Source organism: Triturus cristatus, chromosome 12 (genome assembly GCF_964204655.1).
Source record: "Triturus cristatus chromosome 12, aTriCri1.1, whole genome shotgun sequence".
Taxonomy (NCBI): Eukaryota; Metazoa; Chordata; class Amphibia; order Caudata; family Salamandridae; genus Triturus; species Triturus cristatus.
The window spans coordinates 182,404,444-182,414,392 of NC_140595.1; positions in this window are offsets into that span (position 1 = coordinate 182,404,444).

Consider the following 9,949-nt stretch of genomic DNA (forward strand, 5'->3'; position numbering starts at 1 on the left):
CGTCAAAAATTGGGCATTTTTGATTGAACAATAAAGGCCTAAAAATGTTATTTAATTCACTTCCCGTGGTGGAGAAACACTTTTTAAGGCCTCAGAGTGAGTAAATTGGCCATTTTCATTCACGTTTACCCATTCCACAAATCTTGCGTTCAGGGCCCCTGGAAGAATGCAAATCACTTTAAACATCTCATTTTATCTCTAAAAGTGATTATCCACGTACAAATGTGAATTTTAGTTCAAAGACGCAACATTTGAAAACGGACCATTTTTTTCGTTTCTGAAACATGTCGTAAGGGGGGGTGGTTATCTCTTTTATCAAAAATTGGGCATTTTTGATTGAACAATAAAGGCCTAAAAATGTAATTTAATTCACTTCCCGTGGTGGAGAAACACTTTTTAAGGCCTCAGAGTGAGTAAATTGGCCATTTTCATTCACGTTTACCCATTCCACAAATCTTGCGTTCAGGGCCCCTGGAAGCATGCAAATCACTTTAAACATCTCATTTTATCTCTAAAAGTGATTATCCACGTACAAATGTGAATTTTAGTTCAAAGACGCAAAATTTGAAAACGGACCATTTTTTTAGTTTCTGAAGCATGTCGTAAGGGGGGGTGGTTATCTCTTTTGTCAAAAATTGGGCATTTTTGATTGAACAATAAAGGCCTAAAAATGTAATTTAATTCACTTCCCGTGGTGGAGAAACACTTTTTAAGGCCTCAGAGTGAGTAAATTGGCCATTTTCATTCACGTTTACCCATTCCACAAATCTTGCGTTCAGGGCCCCTGGAAGCATGCAAATCACTTTAAACATCTCATTTTATCTCTAAAAGTGATTATCCACGTACAAATGTGAATTTTAGTTCAAAGACGCAACATTTGAAAATGGACCATTTTTTTAGTTTCTGAAGCATGTCGTAAGGGGGGGGTGGTTATCTCTTTTGTCAAAAATTGGGCATTTTTTATTGAACAATAAAGGCCTCCAAATGTTATTTATTTCACTTCCCGAGGTGGATACATACTTTTTAAGGCCTCAGAGTGAGTAAATTGGCCATTTTCATTCACGTTTACCCATTCCACAAATCTTGTGTTCAGGGCCCCTGGAAGCATGAAAATCACTTTAAACATCTCATTTTATCTCTAAAAGTGATTATCCACGAACAAATGTGAATTTTAGTTCAAAGACGCAACATTTGAAAACGGACCATATTTTTAGTTTCTGAAGCATGGCGTAAGGGGGGGTGGTTATCTCTTTTGTCAAAAATTAGGCATTTTTGATTGAACAATAAAGGCCTAAAAATGTTATTTAATTCACTTCCAGTGGTGGAGAAACACTTTTTAAGGCCTCAGAGTGAGTAAATTGGTCATTTTCATTCACGTTTACCCATTCCACAAATTTTGCGTTCAGGGCCCCTGGAAGCATGAAATCACTTTAAACATCTCATTTTATCTCTAAAAGTGATTATCCACGTACAAATGTGAATTTTAGTTCAAAGACGCAACATTTGAAAACGGCACATTTTTTTAGTTTCTGGAGCATGTCGTAAGGGGGGGTGGTTATCTCTTTCGTCAAAAATCAGGCATTTTTGATTGAACAATAAAGGCCTCCAAATGGTATTTATTTCACTTCCCGTGGTGGAGAAACACTTTTTAAGCCCTTAGAGTGAGTAAATTGGCCCTTTTCATTCACGTTTACCCATTCCACAAATTTTGCGTTCATATCCCCTGGAAGCATGAAAATCACTTTAAACATCTCATTTTATCTCTAAAAGTGATTATCCACGTACAAATGTGAATTTTAGTTCAAAGACGCAACATTTGAAAACTGACCATTTTTTTAGTTTCTGAAGCATGTCGTAAGGGGGGTGGTTATCTCTTTCGTCAAAAATTTGGCATTTTTGATTGAACAATAAAGGCCTCCAAATGTTATTTATTTCACTTCCCGAGGTGGATAAACACTTTTTAAGGCCTCAGAGTGAGTAAATTGGCCATTTTCATTCACGTTTACCCATTCCACAAATCTTGCGTTCAGGGCCCCTGGAAGCATGAAAATCACTTTAAACATCTCATTTTATCTCTAAAAGTAATTATCCACGTACAAATGTGAATTTTAGTTCAAAGACGCAACATTTGAAAACGGACCATTTTTTTAGTTTCTGAAGCATGTCGTAAGGGGGGGTGGTTATCTCTTTCGTCAAAAATTGGGCATTTTTGATTGAACAATAAAGGCCTCCAAATGTTATTTATTTCACTTCCCGAGGTGGATAAACACTTTTTAAGGCCTCAGAGTGAGTAAATTGGCCATTTTCATTCACGTTTACTCATTCCACAAATCTTGCGTTCAGGGCCCCTGGAAGCATGCAAATCACTTTAAACATCTCATTTTATCTCTAAAAGTGATTATCCACGTACAAATGTGAATTTTAGTTCAAAGACGCAACATTTGAAAACGGACCATTTTTTTTGTTTCTGAAGCATGGCGTAAGGGGGAGTGGTTATCTCTTTCGTCAAAAATTGGGCATTTTTGATTGAACAATAAAGGCCTAAAAATGTTATTTAATTCACTTCCAGTGGTGGAGAAACACTTTTTAAGGCCTCAGAGTGAGTAAATTGGCCATTTTCATTCATGTTTACCCATTCCACAAATCTTGCGTTCAGGGCCCCTGGAAGCATGAAAATCACTTTAAACATCTCATTTTATCTCTAAAGTGATTATCCACGTACAAATGTGAATTTTAGTTCAAAGACGCAACATTTGAAAACGGACCATTTTTTTAGTTTCTGAAGCATGTCGTAAGGGGGGGTGGTTATCTCTTTCGTCAAAAATTGGGCATTTTTGATTGAACAATGAAGGCCTAAAAATGTTATTTATTTCACTTCCCGTGGTGGAGAAACACTTTTTAAGGCCTCAGAGTGAGTAAATTGGCCCTTTTCATTCACGTTTACCCATTCCACAAATTTTGCGTTCATATCCCCTGGAAGCATGAAAATCCCTTTAAACATCTCATTTTATCTCTAAAAGTGATTATCCACGTACAAATGTGAATTTTAGTTCAAAGACGCAACATTTGAAAACGGACCATTTTTTTAGTTTCTGAAGCATGTCGTAAGGGGGGGTGGTTATCTCTTTTGTCAAAAATTGGGCATTTTTGATTGAACAATAAAGGCCTAAAAATGTAATTTAATTCACTTCCTGTGGTGGAGAAACACTTTTTAAGGCCTCAGAGTGAGTAAATTGGCCATTTTCATTCACGTTTACCCATTCCACAAATCTTGCGTTCAGGGCCCCTGGAAGCATGCAAATCACTTTAAACATCTCATTTTATCTCTAAAAGTGATTATCCACGTACAAATGTGAATTTTAGTTCAAAGACGCAACATTTGAAAATTGACCATTTTTTTAGTTTCTGAAGCATGTCGTAAGGGGGGGTGGTTATCACTTTTGTCAAAAATTGGTCATTTTTGATTGAACAATAAAGGCCTAAAAATGTAATTTAATTCACTTCCCGTGGTGGAGAAACACTTTTTAAGGCCTCAGAGTGAGTAAGTTGGCCATTTTCATTCACGTTTACCCATTCCACAAATCTTGCGTTCAGGGCCCCTGGAAGAATGCAAATCACTTTAAACATCTCATTTTATCTCTAAAAGTGATTATCCACGTACAAATGTGAATTTTAGTTCAAAGACGCACCATTTGAAAACGGACCATTTTTTTAGTTTCTGAAGCATGTCGTAAGGGGGGGTGGTTATCTCTTTCGTCAAAAATTGGGCATTTTTGATTGAATAATAAAGGCCTCCAAATGTTATTTATTTCACTTCCCGTGGTGGAGAAACACTTTTTAAGGCCTCAGAGTGAGTAAATTGGCCATTTTCATTCACGTTTACCAATTCCACAAATTTTGCGTTCATATCCCCTGGAAGCATGAAAATCACTTTAAACATCTCATTTTATCTCTAAAAGTGATTATCCACGAACAAATGTGAATTTTAGTTCAAAGACGCAACATTTGAAAACGGACCATTTTTTTAGTTTCTGAAGCATGTCGTAAGGGGGGGTGGTTATCTCTTTCGTCAAAAATTTGGCATTTTTGATTGAACAATAAAGGCCTCCAAATGTTATTTATTTCACTTCCCGAGGTGGATAAACACTTTTTAAGGCCTCAGAGTGAGTAAATTGGCCATTTTCATTCACGTTTACCCATTCCACAAATCTTGCATTCAGGGCCCCTGGAAGCATGAAAATATCTTTAAACATCTCATTTTATCTCTAAAAGTGATTATCCACGTACAAATGTGAATTTTAGTTCAAAGACGCAACATTTGAAAACGGCACATTTTTTTAGTTTCTTGAGCATGTCGTAAGGGGGGGTGGTTATCTCTTTCGTCAAAAATCAGGCATTATTGATTGAACAATAAAGGCCTCCAAATGTTATGTATTTCACTTCCCGTGGTGGAGAAACACTTTTTAAGGCCTCAGAGTGAGTAAATTGGCCCTTTTCATTCACGTTTACCCATTCCACAAATTTAGCGTTCATATCCACTGGAAGCATGAAAATCACTTTAAACATCTCATTTTATCTCTAAAAGTGATTATCCACATACAAATGTGAATTTTAGTTCAAAGACGCAACATTTGAAAACGGACCATTTTTTTAGTTTCTGAAGCATGTCGTAAGGGGGGGTGGTTATCTCTTTCGTCAAAAATTGGGCATTTTTGATTGAACAATAAAGGCCTAAAAATGTTATTTAATTCACTTCCCGTGGTGGAGAAACACTTTTTAAGGCCTCAGAGTGAGTAAATTGGCCATTTTCATTCACGTTTACCCATTCCACAAATCTTGCGTTCAGGGAACCTGGAAGCATGAAAATCACTTTAAACATCTCATTTTATCTCTAAAAGTGATTATCCACGTACAAATGTGAATTTTAGTTCAAAGACGCAACATTTGAAAACGGACCATTTTTTTAGTTTCTGAAGCATGTCGTAAGGGAGGGTGGTTATCTCTTTCGTCAAAAATCAGGCATTTTTGATTGAACAATAAAGGCCTCCAAATGTTATGTATTTCACTTCCCGTGGTGGAGAAACACTTTTTAAGGCCTCAGAGTGAGTAAATTGGCCTTTTTCATTCACGTTTACCCATTCCACAAATTTAGCGTTCATATCCCCTGGAAGCATGAAAATCACTTTAAACATCTCATTTTATCTCTAAAAGTGATTATCCGCGTACAAATGTGAATTTTAGTTCAAAGACGCAACATTTGAAAACGGACCATTTTTTTATTTTCTGAAGCATGTCGTAAGGGGGGGTGGTTATCTATTTTGTCAAAAATTGGGCATTTTTGATTGAACAATAAAGGCCTAAAAATTTTATTTAATTCACTTCCCGTGGTGGAGAAACACTTTTTAAGGCCTCAGAGTGAGTAAATTGGCCATTTTCATTCACGTTTACCCATTCCACAAATTTTGCGTTCAGGGCCCCTGGAAGCATGAAAATCACTTTAAACATCTCATGTTATCTCTAAAAGTGATTATCCACGTACAAATGTGAATTTTAGTTCAAACACGCAACATTTGGAAATGGCATATTTTTTTAGTTTCTGGAGCATGTCGTAAGGGGGGGTGGTTATCTCTTTCGTCAAAAATCAGGCATTTTTGATTGAACAATAAAGGCCTCCAAATGTTATTTATTTCACTTCCCGAGGTGGATAAACACTTTTTAAGGCCTCAGAGTGAGTAAATTGGCCCTTTTCATTCACGTTTACCCATTCCACAAATTTTGCGTTCATATCCCCTGGAAGCATGAAAATCACTTTAAACATCTCATTTTATCTCTAAAAGTGATTATCCACGTACAAATGTGAATTTTAGTTCAAAGACGCAACATTTGAAAACGGACCATTTTTTTAGTTTCTGAAGCATGTCGTAAGGGGGGGTGGTTATCTCTTTCGTCAAAAATTTGGCATTTTTGATTGAACAATAAAGGCCTCCAAATGTTATTTATTTCACTTCCCGAGGTGGATAAACACTTTTTAAGGCCTCAGAGTGAGTAAATTGGCCATTTTCATTCACGTTTACCCATTCCACAAATCTTGCGTTCAGGGCCCCTGGAAGCATGAAAATATCTTTAAACATCTCATTTTATCTCTAAAAGTGATTATCCATGTACAAATGTGAATTTTAGTTCAAAGACGCAACATTTGAAAACGGACCATTTTTTTAGTTTCTGAAGCATGTCGTAAGGGGGGGTGGTTATCTCTTTTGTCAAAAATTGGGCATTTTTGAATGAACAATAAAGGCCTAAAAATGTAATTTAATTCACTTCCCGTGGTGGAGAAACACTTTTTAAGGCCTCAGAGTGAGTAAATTGGCCATTTTCATTCACGTTTACCCATTCCACAAATTTTGCGTTCAGGGGCCCTGGAAGCATGAAAATCACTTTAAACATCTCATTTTATCTCTAAAAGTGATTATCCACGTACAAATGTGAATTTTAGTTCAAAGACGCAACATTTGAAAACGGCACATTTTTTTAGTTTCTTGAGCATGTCGTAAGGGGGGGTGGTTATCTCTTTCGTCAAAAATCAGGCATTATTGATTGAACAATAAAGGCCTCCAAATGTTATTTATTTCACTTCCCGTGGTGGAGAAACACTTTTTAAGGCCTCAGAGTGAGTAAATTGGCCCTTTTCATTCACGTTTACCCATTCCACAAATTTTGCGTTCATATCCCCTGGAAGCATGAAAATCACTTTAAACATCTCATTTTATCTCTAAAAGTGATTATCCACGTACAAATGTGAATTTTAGTTCAAAGACGCAACATTTGAAAACGGACCATTTTTTTAGTTTCTGAAGCATGTCGTAAGGGGGGGTGGTTATCTCTTTCGTCAAAAATCAGGCATTTTTGATTGAACAATAAAGGCCTCCAAATGTTATGTATTTCACTTCCCGTGGTGGAGAAACACTTTTTAAGGCCTCAGAGTGAGTAAATTGGCCCTTTTCATTCACGTTTACCCATTCCACAAATTTAGCGTTCATATCCCCTGGAAGCATGAAAATCACTTTAAACATCTCATTTTATCTCTAAAAGTGATTATCCACGTACAAATGTGAATTTTAGTTCAAAGACGCACCATTTGAAAACGGACCATTTTTTTAGTTTCTGAAGCATGTCGTAAGGGGGGGTGGTTATCTCTTTCGTCAAAAATTGGGCATTTTTTATTGAACAATAAAGGCCTCCAAATGTTATTTATTTCACTTCCCGAGGTGGATAAATACTTTTTAAGGCCTCAGAGTGAGTAAATTGGCCATTTTCATTCACGTTTACCCATTCCACAAATCTTGCGTTCAGGGCCCCTGGAAGCATGAAAATCACTTTAAACATCTCATTTTATCTCTAAAAGTGATTATCCACGAACAAATGTGAATTTTAGTTCAAAGACGCAACATTTGAAAACGGACCATATTTTTAGTTTCTGAAGCATGGCGTAAGGGGGGGTGGTTATCTCTTTTGTCAAAAATTGGGCATTTTTGATTGAACAATAAAGGCCTAAAAATGTTATTTAATTCACTTCCAGTGGTGGAGAAACACTTTTTAAGGCCTCAGAGTGAGTAAATTGGCCATTTTCATTCACGTTTACCCATTCCACAAATTTTGCGTTCAGGGCCCCTGGAAGCATGAAAATCACTTTAAACATCTCATTTTATCTCTAAAAGTGATTATCCACGTACAAATGTGAATTTTAGTTCAAAGACGCAACATTTGAAAACGGCACATTTTTTTAGTTTCTGGAGCATGTCATAAGGGGGGGTGGTTATCTCTTTCGTCAAAAATCAGGCATTTTTGATTGAACAATAAAGGCCTCCAAATGTTATTTATTTCACTTCCCGAGGTGGATAAACACTTTTTAAGGCCTCAGAGTGAGTAAATTGGCCATTTTCATTCACGTTTACTCATTCCACAAATCTTGCGTTCAGGGCCCCTGGAAGCATGCAAATCACTTTAAACATCTCATTTTATCTCTAAAAGTGATTATCCACGTACAAATGTGAATTTTAGTTCAAAGACGCAACATTTGAAAACGGACCATTTTTTTTGTTTCTGAAGCATGTCGTAAGGGGGAGTGGTTATCTCTTTCGTCAAAAATTGGGCATTTTTGATTGAACAATAAAGGCCTAAAAATGTTATTTAATTCACTTCCAGTGGTGGAGAAACACTTTTTAAGGCCTCAGAGTGAGTAAATTGGCCATTTTCATTCATGTTTACCCATTCCACAAATCTTGCGTTCAGGGCCCCTGGAAGCATGAAAATCACTTTAAACATCTCATTTTATCTCTAAAAGTGATTATCCACGTACAAATGTGAATTTTAGTTCAAAGACGCAACATTTGAAAACGGACCATTTTTTTAGTTTCTGAAGCATGTCGTAAGGGGGGGTGGTTATCTCTTTCGTCAAAAATTGGGCATTTTTGATTGAACAATGAAGGCCTAAAAATGTTATTTATGTCACTTCCCGTGGTGGAGAAACACTTTTTAAGGCCTCAGAGTGAGTAAATTGGCCCTTTTCATTCACGTTTACCCATTCCACAAATTTTGCGTTCATATCCCCTGGAAGCATGAAAATCACTTTAAACATCTCATTTTATCTCTAAAAGTGATTATCCACGTACAAATGTGAATTTTAGTTCAAAGACGCAACATTTGAAAACGGACCATTTTTTTAGTTTCTGAAGCATGTCGTAAGGGGGGGTGGTTATCTCTTTTGTCAAAAATTGGGCATTTTTGATTGAACAATAAAGGCCTAAAAATGTAATTTAATTCACTTCCTGTGGTGGAGAAACACTTTTTAAGGCCTCAGAGTGAGTAAATTGGCCATTTTCATTCACGTTTACCCATTCCACAAATCTTGCGTTCAGGGCCCCTGGAAGCATGCAAATCACTTTAAACATCTCATTTTATCTCTAAAAGTGATTATCCACGTACAAATGTGAATTTTAGTTCAAAGACGCAACATTTGAAGATTGACCATTTTTTTAGTTTCTGAAGCATGTCGTAAGGGGGGGTGGTTATCACTTTTGTCAAAAATTGGTCATTTTTGATTGAACAATAAAGGCCTAAAAATGTAATTTAATTCACTTCCCGTGGTGGAGAAACACTTTTTAAGGCCTCAGAGTGAGTAAGTTGGCCATTTTCATTCACGTTTACCCATTCCACAAATCTTGCGTTCAGGGCCCCTGGAAGAATGCAAATCACTTTAAACATCTAATTTTATCTCTAAAAGTGATTATCCACGTACAAATGTGAATTTTAGTTCAAAGACGCACCATTTGAAAACGGACCATTTTTTTAGTTTCTGAAGCATGTCGTAAGGGGGGGTGGTTATCTCTTTCGTCAAAAATTGGGCATTTTTGATTGAACAATAAAGGCCTCCAAATGTTATTTATTTCACTTCCCGAGGTGGATAAACACTTTTTAAGGCCTCAGAGTGAGTAAATTGGCCATTTTCATTCACGTTTACCCATTCCACAAATCTTGCGTTCAGGGCCCCTGGAAGCATGAAAATCACTTTAAACATCTCATTTTATCTCTAAAAGTGATTATCCACGTACAAATGTGAATTTTAGTTCAAAGACGCAACATTTGAAAACAGACCATTTTTTTAGTTTCTTGAGCATGTCGTAAGGGGGGGTGGTTATCTCTTTCGTCAAAAATCAGGCATTATTGATTGAACAATAAAGGCCTCCAAATGTTATGTATTTCACTTCCCGTGGTGGAGAAACACTTTTTAAGGCCTCAGAGTGAGTAAATTGGCCCTTTTCATTCACGTTTACCCATTCCACAAATTTAGCGTTCATATCCACTGGAAGCATGAAAATCACTTTAAACATCTCATTTTATCTCTAAAAGTGATTATCCACATACAAATGTGAATTTTAGTTCAAAGACGCAA